Below are 20,218 nucleotides of genomic sequence, written 5' to 3'. Positions count from 1 at the left end.
CGTCGTCCGACGCCGAGTCCGGCGCCGATGGGGCCCATTGACCCCGAGGAGCCGGTCTACATCGTTGAATCAGTCTATGGTGATGATGAAGATTATGGAGAGGGTTGGGAGGGGTCTGAGGACCCTCTGTCACGCGAGTGTCAGTACGACGTGGACTGGACAGGTGACTTGGGTGATGCCAGTGGTCTGGACGATTCTCCTAACCCTGGTTTTGTCTCGCCTCCCACTGTGGCGTCGGAGGCTGGGGCTGCATATTCTGTGGTGTTGATGAGGGCTGCCAAGGCCTTGAGCCTTGAGCTCCCCGTCGCAAAAGTGAAGCCTAACATCCTCACCGAGGTCTTCAAACCGCAGTCATGCCCACAGGAGCCTCTGCTGCCGTTCAATGAAGCCTTGACGGACGTTCTTTTGGGCACGTGGTCCAGGCCCGCTCCAGGTTCGCCTGTTGATAGGAACGTTGCCAGGCGCCACCGTCCGTGTTCGGACGACCCTAAGTTCCTGTCCACCCATCCCACCCCTGAGAGTCTGGTGATCCAGGCCTCAACTTCCCAATCCGCGTTCCCGTCGGCCCCGCCCGACCGGGAATCTAAGAGGTACGACCAGTATGGCAAAAAGGTCTTCTCGTCCCTGAGTCTGGGACTGCGGTCTTGCAACACCGCATGCCTCTTGGGCCGCTACACCCACTCTCTGTGGGATACGGTCGCGGAGTGTCTGCCGCAATGCCCGCAGGAGGTACGGGACAAGCTCGGCCAGGCTATGGTTGAAGGCCGAGACACGGCGAGGTATTCCATCAGGTGTGGTCTTGATACGACCGACTCGCTGGGCAGAGCAATGTCCACGACGGTGGCGATTCGTCGCCACGCCTGGCTGAGATCCGCCAATTTTTCGGCAGATGTCCAGAATGCCTTGATGGACATGCCGTTCGATGGCAGTCGCCTGTTTGGCGACAAAGCGGACAACGCGCTTGAGCGCTTCAAGGACTCCAGGGTCACGGCCAAGTCCTTGGGTCTCTCGACCCAGCGCCAGCAAACGGGTTCGTTTCGCTCCTTTCGTGGCCAAGGAAGGGGCGGTCCCACACGTGCTGCCAGCCACGCACCGCAGAACACTTCTCAACGCGGTGGCGGCCGTGGATTCCGCCGTGGAGGCGGTCGGGGACAGCGGCGAGGTCAGGCCACACCTCCCCCCGCAGCAGCCTCCAAATCCTCCTAGTCCGAGCTTTCAGGCCCATGTGACGCCAGTGGGTGGCAGGGTTCGCCATCACCACTCCCGCTGGCGCGCTATCACATCGGACAGGTGGGTGCTGCAGCTCGTCCGAAGGGGCTACTCCCTCCCCTTCGAGACCACTCCTCCAGCCATGCCACCGCAGAACCACCGTGTGTCGGGGGACCACTTGACACTTCTGCAGGAGGAAGTTACGGCCCTCTTGGCCAAGGGGGCCATCGAGCGCGTTCCTGGGCCAGAAGTAGGGTGTGGTTGCTATTCCCACTACTTTCTGGTACCCAAGAAGGACAAGGGGGGCCTGCGTCCTATCTTGGATCTACGGAACGTCAACGGCTTCCTCCGGAAGGAGAAGTTCAAGATGTTGACTTTGGCTCAGGTCTTGGCTGCTCTAGACCCGTAAGACTGGATGGTGGCGTTGGACTTGCAGGATGCGTATTTTCACATCCCCGTCCTGCCGGCCCACCGGCGTTACCTACGGTTCACGGTAGGCCACGAGCACTTTCAGTTTATCGTGCTCCCATTCGGCCTTACCAGCGTCCCACGGGTGTTCACGAAAGTGATGGCGGTGGTCGCAGCTCATCTGCGCCGGTTAGGGGTTTTAGTCTTCCCCTACCTCGACGACTGGTTGTTGAAGGCGGGCTCGCCCCAGACAGTCGTCCACCACCTTCAGATGACGGCAGACCTCCTGCACGAGCTGGGGTTTTCCATCAATGTGCCGAAATCACACCTGTGTCCCTCTCAAAAGCTCCTTTTCATCGGAGCGGTTCTCGACTCGGCGCAGTTTCGGGTTTATCCTCCGGAACGGCGGGTCCGGGATATTCAGGCTTTGATTCCCATCTTTCAGCCGTTGTCCCGGGTCTCGGTCAGGTTGACGCTGCGGCTTCTGGGGCTGATGGCCTCCTGCATCCTTCTGGTGCATCACGCCAGGTGGCGGATGCGGGCTCTGCAGTGGGACCTGAAGTTTCAGTGGGCCCAGCATCAGGGCAACCTATCCGACCATGTCCTGATCTCGGAGGGCACTGCGAGACAGTTGCAGTGGTGGCTTACGGACCGCGATTGGGTCAGAGGCAGATCCCTCTCCCTTCCCCAACCGGAGCACGTAGTTGTGACGGACGCGTCCCTCCAGGGCTGGGGTGGCCACTTGGGAGAGGCGGAGATCAGAGGCATCTGGTCTCCGGCGGAGTCCCGGCTCCATATCAACATGTTGGAGCTGCGGGCGATTCGCCTAGCACTGAAGGCATTCCTCCCCTTTGTCAACGGGAGTGTAGTGCAGGTGTTCACGGACAACACCACCGCCATGTGGTACTGCAACAAGCAGGGCGGAGTGGGGTCGTGGACCCTTTGCCAGGAGGCTCTGCGCCTCTGGCAATGGCTGGAACGTCAGGGCGTGACTCTGATGGTTCAACACCTGGCAGGTTCTCTGAACGCCAGGGCGGACAAACTCAGCCGTCGGTGCTCGGTGGATCACGAATGGCGTCTGAACTCGGACGTGGCGAAAGGCCTCTTTCTGCAATGGGGAGAGCCTTGGTTAGATCTATTCGCCACAGAAGAGAAAGCGCAATGTCATCAGTTCTGCGCGTTGGAGTTTCCAAGACGGCACTCGCTCGGCGACGCCTTTCGGCGCGAGTGGAGTTGCGGTCTGTTGTACGCCTTTCCGCCTATACCACTTCTGCCCAGAGTGCTGAAGAAGATCAGGCGCGACCGGGCCCAAGTTATCCTTGTGGCTCCGGACTGGGCTCGAAGGTACTGGTATCCCGAGCTACTCAGCATGTCAGTCGGTCCCTCGATCCGCCTGCCCCTTCAGGAGGACCTTCTGTCGCAGCAGCAGGGGACGGTCCTCCACCCGAACCTGTCCAGTCTCCACCTCCATGCGTGGAGATTGAGCGGCGACAGTTGAGGCCATTTGACTTGCCTCCTGAAGTCTGTGATGTGATTCTGGCAGCCAGGCGTCCCTCCACAAAGTCGGTATACGCCTGCCGGTGGAACAGATTTGTGGCATGGTGCACAGCAAAGGCTGTGGATCCCCTTTCTGCCCCTCTCTCCGAGATTCTCCTCTTTCTTCTCTCTCTTGCCCAGCAGGGCTCTGCTCTGGGCACTATCAAGGGCTACCTTTCTGCCCTTTCCGCCTTCTTAAGGCTACCTGATCAGCCATCTTTGTTCAAGTCCCCTATTGTAACGAGATTCTTGAAGGGCATCACGCACATGTATCCACCTGTTCCGTTCGTGATGCCTCAGTGGGACTTGAACCTGGTTCTGACTTTCTTGATGTGCGCTCCCTTTGAGCCGCTTCATTCCTGTCCTCTCCGTCTCCTGACTTTAAAGACGGCCTTCCTGGTTGCCATCACCTCTGCCAGGAGAGTGAGTGAGCTCCAGGCTCTTTCTGTCAAACCTCCTTTCATGTCCATTCATCCAGACAAGGTGGTTCTGAGAACTAGACCTTCTTTCCTGCCCAAAGTAGTTTCTGCTTTTCACATCGGGCAGTCCATCACCTTACCCTCCTTCTTCCCGCCTCCGCATCCTTCAAAAGATGAAGAGCGGCTCCATCGTCTGGACCCAAAACGTGCGCTTTCATTTTATATGGATCGCACACGCCAGTTCCGGGTGGATGACCAACTGTTTGTTGGCTACGTGGGTGAGAAGAAGGGAAGGGCGGTACAGAAACGAACCATCTCTCGGTGGGTCGTCCTGTGCATCAAAGCGTGCTACTCTTTGGCTCGGAAGGAGCCTCCTGTTGGGCTGAGAGCCCATTCCACTCGGGCCACGGCGGCTACTACTGCCCTGGGCCGGGGAGTCCCTTTGCAGGACATTTGCCAGGCGGCTACGTGGGCCTCGCTGCACACCTTTGCGAGGCACTACTGCCTGGACAGTCAAGTCCGGAGGGATGGCTTCTTTGGCCGTTCGGTCCTCCAGGACTTTCTGGTGTAGGTATGTATTGGTTTGCAGACCCACCACCAGGGTTGGTATTGCTGGGGTATCTATTCTAAGGTAAGGAATCTAATACTAACCTGTTTCTTTCAGATGAACAAGTTACTTACCTTCGGTAACGATATATCTGTAAGAAACAGTAGTTAGTATTAGATTCCTTACCGCCCCACCCATCCTCCCCGTTCTGCGAACTGATACCTAGGGTTAAGGACATCCCTTTCAGGGCCCTAGTTTCACATGGCACCAGTGTTGGTTCTCACATGGCTCTGCGTGTTCTGGCGCGGAAAAGCTGTGTGCAAAGAACTGACGTCAGCGCGCGGAGACGGCGTCTATATACTCCAGCGACGTCATCACGGCGCACGACGCCGACGACGCGGAGCCGCAGGGGACGCCTGCAGACGACGCCTACCGACGCGCAGGGGTACTGCTACGCAAAAGTTTCCGGATCCAGACTGACGCCTGGGGATATTCTAAGGTAAGGAATCTAATACTAACTACTGTTTCTTACAGATATATCGTTACCGAAGGTAAGTAACTTGTTCTTTGGCGCCTCAACACTACATTTCAAATAAATATACATACAAAATGTTTATTAATATATTACAAAAGTATACCACCGGATGACACACATGACCCGGGAAAAGAAAGCGGCAAATTTAATACCTAAAATCAGGAGAGGTTTGCTTGGCGAACTTGAAGAAAAAGAAAAAAAAGTGCACTTGCAAACAAGGCTGCGCATGCGTAGAGAGTACAACTGATGCAGGAAAAAAAACGAAAAGTTTTACATACTGTCATGGAAATATAACTCTAAAAATTGCCCCCGGAATTTGCCCCCCCCGGGACCTAATGAATAAAACAGACTTCTAGTTTTTTTTCACCTTTTTCACCGCGTACAAGTACTGCACGAGTACCCCGCCATTTTTTATTTTTTTTAAAATAAAAATTGAGCCTAAAGATCCATGTACCACCCCCCCTGACCAAGACTATAGGGTCAGAATGTTTCTACACTGCCCCCTTTCCTTATTTCTCAACTTTGTTTTACTGTTTTCTTGTGACTCGGCTCTCGCGACAAACAAGATGGCTGCCAACATTTCCTGTTTTGGAGTATTGGCAACCAATAAGCATGCAGCTCCTGCTCGTAATTGTACGTATTTCCGTACGCTTACGCCGAGATTTTTCTTTTTTTTTTTTTTTAAATAAAGAGCTTAAACCTCCATGTACGACCCCCAGAGCCAGCGTAAAGGGTCAGAATGTTTCTAGCCTGCCCCCTTCCCTTATTTCTCAACTTTGTTTTACTGTTTTCTTGTGACTCGGTTCTACCGAGGCACAACATGTCCGCCAACACTTCCTGGTTTCGAGTGTTGACAGACAGTTCACAGCCAATCAGCATGCAGCTCGCGCTCGTAATTGAACAGATCTCCGTCCGCGTGTAGAACTCAGTCTCTAGATATCACTATGATTTTACTTGTAATTTTCTCAGAAACTACTGAACGGATTTATACCATTTAACAATAAGCACAATCTGCGAACCGAACTCTACCTCTCTGCCAAATTTGGTGTAATTCCGTTCAGCCGTTCGGGCTATAGCCCTGGCTAAAGGTCCCTATGGAAAATTGCATGGGGAAAACACGTTTTGGGACCCCCCTTTTTTCTCGGCCCCCACTGGACAAATCAACCCCAAACTTTCAGGGAAGGATCGGAACCGAGCAGGCCATTTTCTTAGAGAAATTCACGAAGATCCTTCCACCGACGCCAAAGTTATTCCAAATAGAATGTTGTGGATTTCCTATGGAAAGTAGGTCCTAACTATAACTACCTACTGGCGACCGCCAGTAGGTAATATATATTCAAATTGCAAATTCACTCAGGATTACATTTTAACAGCGATTAGGCTTGGACAATTATATATTGTATATTACATATTTACAGAGCAGGAAATTCTTGCCATCCTTCAGCCAGGTATTCAGGTGGTGTTGCACTCAAGGGTGATGGTATTGGGTCTGGAGGGATCCGATCCCCGAGTTGGAGATGTCCATAGGGGTAGAAGACCGGATGGTGGTGGGGGAAGCAGCATGCTGGATCCCCAGGCTGAGCTTGAGGTCATGATGAGCTCCATCTTGTGGATAGAGGAGGGCGCTTGAGGGCAGGAGGAACTGTGCCACGGAGTCAGGTCTCCGGCCTGGCTCAAGCACCCGCAGTTAGGACCTGGAAGGCCCAGCATGCCAAAACCGCGTAAAGGCATTGTAAGCAGCCGGCACCATGTTTAAGTTCCGGGTCCTGCACAGGTCTTCAGGCGCAGTGAGGGCTTATGCGCAGCCACTACTCTGGGCGTTGTCTTTCTGTGTGTCAGGGCCCTTGCTTCATTCCCTCCTGTGCATCTCTAGCAGGGCGACAAGACTCTTGTCTCCTGTTGTGCTCCCCTCAGCCATGCTTATTTCCCATGCACTGCCTGGTCACGACGGCCACCATCTTAAGGTAAGGCAGCTAGGATTTAGTTGGCTCATGCTGCCTCTCTCATAATCAGGGTATCTCGAGGGGCACACACTCTCAATATCAAGGGGGGGGGCTCAGCATCAATGGGGATCCCCAATCGCAAACCTCAGCCGTGTCCTATTGGTGCACCCCTCTAGGCGGATGACGGAAGCTGCCCTCGGTCTCTGAGCTGGGCGCCTCATCTCGTCCTCCAGTTACCCGCCAGCCTCCGCTCCTCACATATTGCCGCCGCAGCCTCGGGGTCCCATTAGCGTATGCTGCTGCCCTCCTACGTTACCTGATTTGGCCCCGTTAGTGTGTGATTCGTATCCACGCTCAGATTTCGCGGGCCGCCACCATCTTAAGTCTGGGCTGCCCAATTCCTCAGACGTCTGATTATTGAAGGGAAACCTTCCTCCTCCCTCAGCTTTTCTGTCGTATTTTATTTTTACTCTATTAGGTGCTTCTTTCCTTTAAAGTGACAGCTGTGACCTATATGCACCAGCACATAAATGCAATATTACATATATTATTGTTTTTTGTTTAAATGAGTTGAACTGATGTTACATTATTTTTCTTTTGTTATCAACAATTGAAGACTGTAAGGACCGGTGTTTGCCGAATATTCTTTCTGGTCTTGGGACCACATCCGCCTGACCTTGTGTGTACAGGGTCAGGCAGAACAGTTATTTCTTTGTTAGCCATCTTGTGATATCAGATTAAATACTTCTTTGCGTCCTTTTCTGTTCTAGAGCAGACTGCACTTTGCCGAGACAGATAACTACGGATTCAATTAGTTGCTATGTTGTTGAACATAAATTAGTCAAGTTTTAATATTGAGGTAAGAATTTCTATTAAAGGAAGCCAATGTTATAAATGTAATTAAGAATAATTACTTGAGTTCTATCATGACAAAATGTAATTTATTTTAAAAATGTACAAATGCAGTATGTGTATGATTATTAAAAGGCAATTCCATGAGCCAAAACTATGAATTATGTATGAATATTTGATTATCAAGCCAGCAATCCGAAAGACTTGACCGTTCACTGAATCTGTAAATAAGCAGGAACAATGCAGCCAAGTGTAAAAATGTAAGCCTTAATATTTTGATATCTTGAATTCTGAATATTACGTTTTAATAATTCAAATGACGACAAATAGGTAGGGAGGTTCCCCTTCCTATGTCCAATTACACCATTTCAGTCATAGGTGTCAATCTACGTATCTAGAAACCCACATTTTAGATACCTGGGACAGGGCATGTAGCCTGGACACTTCTCTAGGCCCCTCGGCAATGAAGTTGTCGGTCACGCAGCATGTTACACAATGAAACTCTGAGACCGTACATTGACAGGAGCAGACAATCTGCACTGCCTCCAACCTTCTCAGAAGAACTTGGCACTTCAAGAAGTACATATCACTAAGATTTGACCAACAAACCAAATGAGGCAAAATGTGGGCATTCAGATCTTAGCCTAAAGAGTTATTATAGGTGCAGTAGTGCCTTAACACTAGCTGTAAATAGATGGCTTCTAGCAAAGTAAGGTACAATTCTCCAAATACTCAAAGAAGTACAAATAAGCCTTCATGTTCTAGTTGCTTGTCTTCACTATATCTTTCAATGTCTTCCACCATTATATTTATTTAGATGCAACAAAAGGTGTCAACTACTAACAAAATGGTATCTGACACCCCCCTGGCTATTTTCTGCCGGAAAAATCAAGAGCAAGAAAATACTTTGCTTCAGCCTTAGTGTTCAACATAAGGACTATGAGTTACACATGAGGCCCTTCTACAAATCACAGTTCTTTCTCACCTTTCACACCTCCCCTTGTGACCTATTTGGGCTGCCACAACAGGATCCTCTAACTGCATTTTATGGGTAGAGTGTGATGGGGTGAAAGGCTGTTTCTTCACATTCACCTTGGCTCAGCATTCCTCCTCTTCGGCCATATAACATCACGCGCTATCGCTCCTCGGTTACACTATTGGTAACCTCAGTATGCCAAACTGATAACACAACGTTGTCTTCTCTTGAGTGTCAAGAAAATCGAATTTGGATGTCTCCTTCACCAGTTCCTTTTTCACTGCCAATCCTTTCTGTTCTGGTGGCTCACGAATTTCAATGGTTATGTCTGAGGAGCATGTCCTCTGCACTCTGTGATTCCTTTGAATTTCACCTGCAAAGCAAACACACATTGGTAAATGCATTAGATTTCACCTATGTCACTTTTAAATGATTAAGAGGCATGCATGGAAAAGGCCATGGCAAGTGCAATATAAACGGTAGTTTAAAGTATGCTCAAAATAACTACCAAAACGAACTGAAAATGCTTCAGGAACCGCAGCGTGTCTGGGTTGTAGCTTCACGAATGTGGAATAAAATAATTTAGACTGACCTTAACAGCTTTCCCAAAATCCCAACACATTCGTGGATCGTGTGCTCTCATTAATATAGCCCCTCCTATTCTGTCACAAAGTTACCCTGAGCTGGTTCCAATAAACACCATGGAACAGTTGTTAGACACTGAAAGACTGAATTATAGAACATTTACCACATTACTCTGAAACTGGTGAAAGATATAAAACATACAAAATGTCAACCACAAACGCACACATATTAGTGGTGCGAAGACAGAGTTCTCTAAACACATGCCAAAAATCTACAGACTCCAACACTTAGGTGCTCTTTTAAGACTTGAAATGTGCTGCATTACACCACATCATTTGTCTTTTCTTACCACCTTATTAAATCAAACCTGCTGAATAATTTGGACCTCGACCTGCTGCTTGATTCTAGTGGCCCTGAATGATGATCTTCAGCTAGGAAGGATGTGATTTAAGATGTTCAATGTATATTACATTATTTATTGGCATCTACCTACTTTTTCATAGCAAAATTGTTATTGACCTTTGGTACATGAATAACAAATCGTGCATGCATTCTGCAATGTATTGTGTCTACCATCTTATTTTTATTACAAGTTAACGATAACACATTTTGTTTCAAAATGATTGCATGTATGCACTGTTATTGCCATTGATGATGTTAGCGTTATATAAGACTTCAAAAATAAAATAGTTCTGCGGTGTGCCTGTGTCCCTATCTCCCCATGTGTTTAAACTTCAGCAGTTTCATTGTAGAGGAGGGGCGTGGCTTGAACGTTGAGCAAAATGGCCTCACACCGCTGAAGCTCCGAGATTCCCCAGCCCTTGTCTGCGCATAATTCATCAAATGTATCCAAACTAATCCAGAAACACATCCTTGGACCTGTAATCCACAGCGGCATGGAATCCGGAGAGAGAGAACGGACGAAACGCGAACTACATGAGAAGATCGGGCTGGGGCCTAATGAGTCCTGAAAGCCGTAGACTCGATTGACTGTTGACCCTGAAAGCCGTTGACTCGATTGACTGTTGACGCCGGGCCTCCAACGGTGTTCGGTTCAGAGGTTGAAGCTGCGCGGCAAAATACAGTGGCGGGCACAGCGTGTTGTGTGGAGCACCAACGGCCACAACATCCACCTGGCGGTGGATTGAAGAAGGCTTCCTAGCTGTAGAAAGCCGTGGTGACACCTGCCAAGGCCCGATCTCGGGACGGAGCTGGAGGTGGCTGGAGATGAGCGGTGGCCGGATATCTGAGCTGCAAGGAGGAGCAGCTGAGATGGGTCTCTGGTACCCCGCTGCCCCTCTAAGAAGGTGAGCGTAGATGACAGGGGTTACAGGCTGGAAATAAGAAGACTACGCAGTGGATTAATGGCAGCTGGAAAAAGCGGCAGGTGCACTGGCTGTGTAAAGGCGGCTGCAGCCAAGCTTATCGGTCAACGAAAAGCCTCATATCCCCGGTAAGGCGGCATATAATAACATTCAGAACAGATAGGCATTGAGGGAGAAGCGAAAAACTGACATTCCAATAAAGGGTCCAGATTCAACACAGCGCTGTGCAAACAACATTGATCTTTGGACCACTCAGTCCCATGACTGCTACCTGGAGCTCTGACACCCGAAGCTGATCACTGCCACAGGTGCACATCATGCAGAGAAAGTGCAGGGTCAGAGCTGAGTGATTGAATCTGCCCCTGAAGTCCCAGCATTGAGGAAAGGGAATTGATCTTCAGGGGAAAAAAAGACAGGCACGAGTCGGTGCCAAGGATGAAAGTAGAAGCAGGCAATAACATACAGTGCCTCGATACCCAATACTGGTAGAACACAGGAGCCCTCCGAGGGGACCCCGACAGGCCAGGTGTGGTGTTTCACTTCAGAAGTGGGCAGCGGGCGGTACCCTTGAGGGCTCAGGCTTGAAGATGTCTGGCACTAAAGGATCCAAAAACACTCTCTAGACTATTTTGGATAAATTTGTAGCCGAAACTGGCTGAGACAGAGACATCACACAAGCGAAAAGCAGCTCTGCAGATGGGATCGGACAACGGTGATCCAACATTGAAAGACGCCATGGATGCCATAGCAGGTGTGCGCACATCATTGGAACATAGAATGGACTCCATCACTGAAGAGAGCAAACCTTCAGAAAATGGGTGAGAAAGTCAAAGCCTTGGAGGTGATCACTACTTAGCTTGGTGGAGAAGCAAAGCAAATGTGACAGGAAATTAGAGCGCTCCAAGCCTTGAGCAAAACAATAGAAAACAAGCTGGAAGACTGCGAGGGTCAATTGAGATGTAACAACGTCCGAATAATTGGAGTCCCTGAAAAGGCGGAAGGTCCGGCAGCGGTCTTCTTTGTCGAAGACCTAATCATCAACCACTTACGACCGAAGAAGCTGTCCAAATTCTTCACACTAGAAAAAGGTCACAGAGTCCCAAGGGTAAGACCAAGAACGGGAGCTCCCCCGCGCCGTTGTTGGCGCACCTATTAAAATTCAGAGATCGGGACACTATATTACAAACTGCCCGCACAGTCCCTGTCATCAAATATGAAAACAGTGAACTATCCTTTCCGGACGATAAATGTACAATGACAGAGGAGATCCTTTTTGAATGTCAAGAAACAACTCAGGAAAGAAGGCCTCTGCTACTCTATGCTGTTTCCGCAAAGCTCTGTGTTGAGGCAGAGGGTAAGACTTGGTTCTTCAAAACATCAGAATCAGCAATGGAGTGGCTGGATGGATGGAGATCGGCAAGAGACCACAACCCCCGACGTGAAAGAGAGCATCCCCCCCTAAGACATATGTCTCCAAGTGGAAGATCGACGAGGCGGGCCAGTGAAGACAAATTTGGGGAATGAAGTGGACATTCAGAGGGCATTTGCCTGTGGAATAGTTCCTGGACTGAGAGGGTTGAGAAACCTGAGTGACTGCACCAACACGGTCCAACTTCCAAAGATGGATTTGTGATGTATCAGAATGCGCAGGCACGGGGTACTTGGGGAAAATGTCCCACCTCCGAACTTCTATTTAGTTTAGTGTTATGGTGACAGGCCCTCTGCACAGTTAGGGTCAAGGGCTGTTCTAAGCCCAGAGTGCGAGGGAGCAGGGAGGGGGGAAATTGGGTTTTAATTGTTGTATTTTACAAGTTAGAAGAAAGCACTACAACGCATATCATGAGACATGAGAAAGAAACAATCAAGAGGAAGGTATTCAGCCGCCCACATAGGATACAGGCTAGATCCACGAAGGGTATGACTTATCCTAACACTGAAGCAGGGAGCTCTGAGGGAACCGGATTCATTAAGCATAAACATGGGGTCATCAAGGAATAAAAGATTCAGGCTCCTGTCCTGGAACGTAAATGGCCTGGGGGACAAGCTTAAAAGAGGAATAGTGTTGCAAATTATTAAGAGGTATTTCACTGAAGTGGGCTTGCTACAAGAAACTTACTTAGTCGGAAACACCTGTAAGGCACTGACCAGGTGGGGCTACAGGTTGGTTGCACGTTCTGGGTTTACTTTGGGGGCAGGCGATCTCGCAGATAGCTGGTGCTAGGAACGAAAAAAACACAGATCTGTTCAGACTAGAAGATGAAATTCTGCAAATGGAAGGGAAGCAATCAAGACCTGGGGAGCAGGACGTAGCGCACTTGCTCAAATTAAAGAGAAAAATACAAAAGGGTGGCAACGGATATTGCAAGAGCACTGGGTAGAGATAAACTTGGGAGAATATATGAACTAGGTGACAGAGCACGGAAATTGTTGGCATGGTTTGACGAAAGAGACTACGCAAACCGTCTAGTCATGGAACTAATAACAGAAACAGGGGACCCACGGACACCCAGGAAATAGCAAATGAGTTTGCCAACTACTATAGGCAAATATATCAATCACATACTACTCTTCCTAAGGAAGATTCAATGGCTCTATTATAAGACATGACACTTCCATCAGTAACGGTAGAAGAAAGGACACTGCCGGACAATTATTTCACTAAAGAGGAGGTGACACAAGCTATAAGGAGTCTGCAATCTGGGAAGGCGATGGGGACCAATGGTCTTCCTAGAGAGCTTTACAAAGTAAAACCTGATGCCATCGCCCCCTATCTCATAGCCATGTATGTGGAATGTCGAGAGGTGGGTCACCTTCCTCATGACCAAAGATTGGCCACATTGGTGGTCATACATAAAGACGGCAAACTCAAAAATAAATGCTCTTCCTATAGAACTTTCATTATTGAATGCAGAAGCCAAAATATTAGCAAAGTTTTTAGCCTCTCGCCTGGTGGGGTTTATATCTAAACTGGTCCATCCTGATCAATCGGGCTTCATGCCTTCTAGAAGCACATCACTTAACCTCTGCCAACTTCACAGGTAATGGGACAAGTAGACACACTGAGAGAAGACGGGGTGGTGCTATCCTTTGACGCCACCATGGCATTTGACACAATCAAATGGCCTTACCTTTTCGCTGTGCTAGAAAAACTGGGGTATGGCCACAACTTTGTTAATTGGATAAACTTCTATATTCTGACCCACTAGTGCAAGTATTTCTAACAACAAAAAAATCAGACACTTTTACCCTGCAACGGGGGACAAGACAGGGTTGTCCCTTGTCCCCACTGCTCTTTGCGCTTACACTTGAGCCCCTTGCAGCTTGGATCCGAAGGGACCCCATCGTTAGAGGCTTGAGATGGTCAGAAGAGTGGGAGAATACCATCTCCCTTTACGCCGATGACATACTGCTATAATTTGGCGTCGCCTGGGACCTAGATTCACAGGGTCCTTATCATCTTCACAAATTTCAGCAAATACACGGGATACACTATCAACTGGTCCAAATCAAATATTAGTGGGCCACCCATCTGGCTGCCATCAATCAAGGTATATACCGGCCTCTAGATGATCCAGGGTATTAAAAGGACAAGTGGCTTCTGCCGGGGGGGGGGGGGGGGTCTTATACCTAAGCACTGTACTCCAGACCGAATTACAGTTAATGGGACCCACATCGCACTCGGTCCAGATATGGCACACCACTCATAAAAGTCTGGGATGGGCCAGAAAACTCACACAGGCTACCCCTCTGTGGGATTTGGGATGGCTGGGTAACTTGAGGAAATCAAAAGGATTCGACAGTTGGGACACTATAGGACTGTCTCGGGTGGGGGACCTATGGAAGTGGGGGGAGGTAGTAGCATTTTCTCAACTGCAGCAGGAATATGAGCTGACAAACTCAGAAAGATTTATATACTTGCAGGTGCGACACGCCTTATGAATATACCGGCGGGGGAGGCACTCCCGGAGGCCTCGCCGTCGGAAGATATACCCCTGGATGAATTTATGCCCACAAAGGCAATATCACTGACCTATCGCAAACTGATTAACCACACTCCCGACCCCCTTGTCCAACTCTGCAAGAAATGGGAGATGGATCTAGAGGAACTGCCCCAGGGAAGTCGCAATCTCGTCCAGGCTCAAACTGGTACAGTTAAAAATACTGCATAGAATCTATTACTCGGGCCAGCGCTGGTTAAAGTGGCCTCTGGGAGAGGCGCGCGACCGGCGAATCAAGATGCCCACGCCTTAGGGTGCTCCGATGTGACGAGCGGCGCTCGAAGACGAAGGGCGGTTTTTCGGCGGCGGTTCCTGGATTTTATCATAAATTCCGACGTCTGAACCATAATGCCACCCCTGGGTGCCTTTTCACTTGCCAAAGTGACCGTTTGAGTGAGTTTATTCACACTTCTAACTCCTCCTGAAATGCGGCCGCCATTTTGTTTTTTCATACGCAGCGTTTTTTTTTCTTGCTGCCACATTTTTACTGTTTTTGGTGCTAGACTCTCACTGCACTTTTATTTTGCTTCAGAAACAACAAGTATTGCTGTTAACTACTATTTGGACCTCACGATGTGTACTTACCTATGATAAACATCTTTCTACTATGTCGCTGGCTGCCTATACCTACTGTCCTTCTTGACTGGAACTTTGCTTTCACAATTCCTCAAGTCTGGATTGTTAAATCACTGGCGGCTGCTTCTTCCTTCACCTACTCTTTGCTATACTGATGACCCCTTAGCAAAGGTCTCATTGGTGGTAATTTTGGCTGTCATTGTGAATTTTTGGCTCCAGGTGTTCACTTCTCATTACTTTGAGCTTCTTTATTCAGTATGGAATCCTCTCACAACACTAAAGCGCATAGCAATGCCTCTAACCTGCGTAAAGACCCTGCAACTGGTAAGCGTCTTAAAAAAGACCCTCCATCTCCATCAAAATCTCCGCTTCCTGTTATACTGGAAGACAATATGGAGGAATTACGTCTTATTCGGCCTTTTATGACAGATACAGCCACGACTCTACAGAGGTTAGACGATAAATGGTCTAGTATGGATATTAGGCTAACGGATGTGAAACAGAGGGTTAGTGACGAACAGGATGTTGCTGTCAAGGTTGCCAGTCTGATCAAGGAGGTTGACCAACTTAAGAAAACCTCAGAAGATTTGGAAAATCGCAACCGTCATAATAATCTTCGAATTTATGGTATTCCGGAGAATTCCGAACGATCAGACGTCATCCAATTTTTGAAAACTCAAGTCCTTCCTATTACTGGTATCCCTAAGCACTTAGATGTTAATATTCAGAGAGCTCACCATCTGGGACCAAAGAACTCTTCTTCTACTTCAAAGCCCAGAGGGATCATTGCATATTTTCTATGATATACTCAGACCTCATGACGATCCTTCATAATGCCAAGCAACATAAACAACTATTATGGTCTGGACATTAGGTATTTTTCACTCAGGATGTTTCCAAAGCAACTGCTGCGCGACTGAAGGAATTTCTGGATTTGAGACCGACGCTTCGCTCAATGAATGCCCGATATGGCCTTATACACCCATGTTTCTTCAAAGTAACCTACAAGGAACGCACTTTCAGCTTTGATGACCCGGCTGACCTTCGGAAATTCATTCATACCCACAAAGATGATCCCATGGAACTCAGCAAACCTTAGTTCTTATGTAGTTTTACTTGTTGTTTTATTCTTTTAATATGTTGGTCTTCTTACTTCTTCTTATGTGATAATATCCTTTTTAATATCTCTTTAGGTCATAGGTTCCCTTTGTGAAACCGTATTACTTCCTTCCCTTCTTCGTGCTATCCTGATGTTTGTATTGTCCAAACCCAGCCCGCTGCCATTCCTTCCTCCTCATTGGTAAGTCGCCTTCACATGTTATTCTTAGTCGTATCTAGTCATTTGTCTTTTTTTCTTTCTACTAGTTGTTTTTTTTCTTCTCTCTCATCATGACTATTGTGACTCTTTTTTTTCTTATTTTTGTTTCCTGCTCGTGCGGTAGTCTGCTTTAACGCCGCCCACCTCTCACTTTATTGTTTTTTTTATTGCATGTCTCTCGTGACTGAAGCCATGTGGCTTTTTGTCATCTTTTTTTGCTCTCACTTTTTGAGGGTCATTTTCCCGCTCTTTCCTTTTCTCTCCTTTCTATGCCTCCCCCTTTACTCTTTTTCTACTCTCTCTTTTCTATCTTATCTGTATTCCTGGTCTTTCCTTTCGCCCTTTTTATCATCTACTCCTCTCCTCTTCTTGGTACTCCCTCAATGCTCACTCACCTTCTTATTCTTCTGGTGCATCTACAGATAGAGTGTTTTTTCTCTATTCTCTTCTCTTTAGCTTATACTAGCTTTTTATTCATTCTTTCCTGCTTTCTTACTCATTATCTACTTTTTTTCTTAGGTTCTTCAATCTTTTCCTACTCTTTCCATCTCTATTTAAATGAATGGTCTTAGAATAATTTCCTGGAATGTTAAAGGACTTCGAAATACTATTAAAAAACAGCGTGTCCTTTCTCATTTAGCGAGATTGAAATGTCAAATTGCTTTATTGCAAGAAACACATTTATCTTGACAGAATTTGTCCTCATAGCGTAAACAATGGGTTGGAGCGGCCTTCTGCTCCCCAGCTGTTAATAACAAAAATGGTGTTATTATTCTATTTCACAAATCATTGACTGTTCAATTGCTGCATGAGTCACAAGATACTGACGGAAGATGGCTGTTTTTGGTTTGTACTGTTAACAACGTTAAGCTTTCTTTTTGCAATGTTTATGGCACTACTGGTGTTGACCACACATTCTGGAATGATTTTTCTTTGCTTCTCTCCTCTCATGACACTGAAGATTTAATTGTGGGGTGTGATTGTAATCAGCTAATGGATCCCTTTTTGGACAGGAAATCACAAACCAAATACATTCCTAACAAAATGCAAAAATCCTTTCATAAGACAATTTCCTCCAGAGGCCTTATCGATTCATGGAGAATATCTCACCCTGACTCTCTTGAGTTCTCCTTATTTTCCCCAGTTCACGCCTCACACTCCCGCATTGACTACATTTTTCTCACCCAACATGCTTTTCAGTTTATGACTAATTCAGAAATAGGGTCCATTCTTATGTCCGACCATGCCCCTATTATTTTGGATATGGATTACCCCTCTCCTGTTCCCACTTCCAAGCGCTGGCGCTTTAATAATTCCCTCCTTCTTGACCCTCTGTTTGTAGAACATTATTCATTGTTCATGGCAGAATTTTTTCATACTAATCTTCACTCCACATCTGACTTTCATTTTATTTGGGATGCTTTTAAAGCTGCCGCTAGAGGCTGCATTATTGATTTTGTATCTCAAACGAAGAAAAAAGCCATAGCTCAATCCACCCAAATTCTTAAACAAATTAAGCATCTGGAACATTTATATTTCACTACTAATTCCCCAGATACACTTTCTTCTCTTATTAAAGCTAAAATGCAGTACAACAAACATTCATGGGACTCTGCGTCTAATAATCTTTTTAAATTCAACGCTAAAATGTATGGCGTACGTAATAAGGCAGGTAAATCACTTGCAAATTATCTCAAAATTAAAAAACAAAAGTCTAAAATTATTTATATTACTGATTCGCAAGGTATACCACAGTCTTCTGACACCAAAATCCTTGATTGCTTTGTCAAATATTATTCCACTCTCTACACTCCAGAATCCAACCCCTCTTCAGCACAAATTGATTCTTTCTTTCAATCTATCCCTAAATCCTCTAATAATGCTGTCGATCTCTCTTCCCTAGATGCTCCTATCTCAGAGACTGAAATACTTAATGCCATTACTCTTTTACCCAAGGACAAAACGCCTGGCCCTGATGGCTTCACAATACGTTTTTATCTTAATTTTAAATCTGTTTTAATACCACATCTACTTTCTTTGATTAATTATTTTCTTGCCAAGGGTGAATCAAAAGGTTCGTTTACTCAAGCCATGCTCTGTCTCATTCCCAAAAAAGACAAAGATCCCTCCCTATGTAAAAATTATCGGCCTATATCCTTTATTAATACTGATGGTAAAATATTTGCAAAAATCTTAGCCTTACGGATTAACCAAATTATTCCTGATCTCACAAACATATATCAGTCTGGATTTGTTAAAGGTCGATCTATTACAGATAATTCGCGAACTCTCCTTAATATTATACACCTTGGGCCAGATGTAGGTAGGCGAATACCGGTCGGTAACGGCCCAAAATCGGTAAAATCGGCCGTTACCGACCGGTATTTAGAAAATGAGATGTAGGTGTCAAAAATGTACCGAATCGGAAAATATGAATCGGCAAAATACAGAATCTGTATTTACCGAATACATATTTTCCGAATCGGTATTTACCGATACCTTATTTACCGAGTCCTTATTCACCGAATCGGTGAATAAGAAATCGAAAAAAATGCCCATCGAGATGTAGGGAAGGATAAAAATACCGAATTCAATGAAATTCGGTATTTAAGGGTCGGTATTTACCATGGACTGAAAGCAGGTGGTAACCAGGTGCAGGCTATAAAAAAGGGCCCAAAATGCAACAGTGTTGCAAGAATGGCGGCACTCTACGTGATTGCGAGGAGGCAAAGGCTACAGGCTGCAGGTCAGAGGGTATGGAGAAGGGAGGAGCAGGTGTACAGGCAGAGGATCACCCTGTTCCAATTGACTGAGCCTGAGATACTGCAGAGTTACAGGCTGCACCCCAGAACCATCATGGACTTAATAAGGGACCTCCACCCATACCTGGATCACCCAACACCCAGGGCCCACGCCATCCCACCCCATGTCCAGGTGCTATGTAGCATACACCTGCTTGCCTCTGGGAGCTACCAGAGTGTGATAGCTGCAGTAGGTGGTGTATCCCAGAGTTGTCTGTCCCGATTTTTCAGGAAGTTTCTGGGAGAGTGGAACATTACATCCGGTTCCCTGACACACCTGCAGAACTTGCCAAAACAAAAACTGACTTCTATGGACTGGCACACTTCCCACATGTGATAGGCTGCATAGATGGCACCCACATTCCCCTATGCCCACCTGCAGCCACTGAACACATCTACAGAAACCGTAAGTCAATGCACTCCATCAATGTGCAGGTGATATGCAATGCAGGCAACATCATCACCGACATAGTGGCCAAATTTCCTGGGAGCACGCACGACTCCTACATCTTCCAGAACAGCGGAATATACACAATGCTTGTTGCTGGAGATTTTGGTGATGGATATCTGCTAGGTAAATAGGTGTAACACACCCTGAAATGAATGGCAGATGAATGTGACATGCGAATGTAACTCATGTACCTCTCATTCCCTCCTAGGCGATAGTGCATATGCCCTGCGTTTCTTTGTGCTCACACCTTACCTCAACCCAACTAACAGAGGCGAAAGGCGATACAATGTGGCACACAGGTCAACTCGCAATGTAGTGGAGCGAACATTTGGACTCCTCAAGAGCAGGTTTCGCTGCCTCCACAAGAGTGGAGGTGCGCGACAGTACACCCCCATCCTGTGTTGCACAATCTTGCCACCAAAGAAGGCACAGAGGTGGAGGTGACACATCATGAAGACATTGATGATGACCAAGAACATGCAGACCCCCAAGCAACAGGACCAGCAGCAACAGATGGGAGATTGAGACGGACAGAAATTACACGTCGATATTTCTAGGTAATGCATGACTCATAGACAGGTATAGTGTTTGACAAGTGTAGTTTAATAGTCACTACATCATCATCACATATGAAAAGCCATACTTTAATTATTAAGAGAGACCTAATATGGCTGCCGTTAACTGACTTTCTCTCCAGAAGTTTTACATGATTTACTAGTTTATTTTGCACCTGTGTTTC

The 20,218-nt window shown here is 47.1% G+C and overlaps 1 protein-coding gene across 1 annotated transcript in view; it reads left to right on the top strand.

The window, feature by feature from the left end:
- Positions 1-19,794, top strand: part of ARHGAP26 (Rho GTPase activating protein 26) — a 2,444,655-nt gene extending 2,424,861 nt beyond the window's left edge. Inside the window, exons 24-25 of the transcript XR_013598661.1 lie at positions 7,368-7,456; positions 19,688-19,794. The gene's annotated coding sequence lies outside the window, so the exon portion shown is untranslated. The remainder of the gene's footprint in view (positions 1-7,367; positions 7,457-19,687) is intronic.
- Positions 19,795-20,218: the final 424 nt, after the last annotated feature.

This window comes from Lissotriton helveticus, chromosome 7 (assembly GCF_964261635.1).
Source record: "Lissotriton helveticus chromosome 7, aLisHel1.1, whole genome shotgun sequence".
NCBI lineage: Eukaryota > Metazoa > Chordata > Amphibia > Caudata > Salamandridae > Lissotriton > Lissotriton helveticus.
Note: the sequence above shows the minus strand (reverse complement) of the source record. Positions and strands in the feature narration are given on the sequence as shown.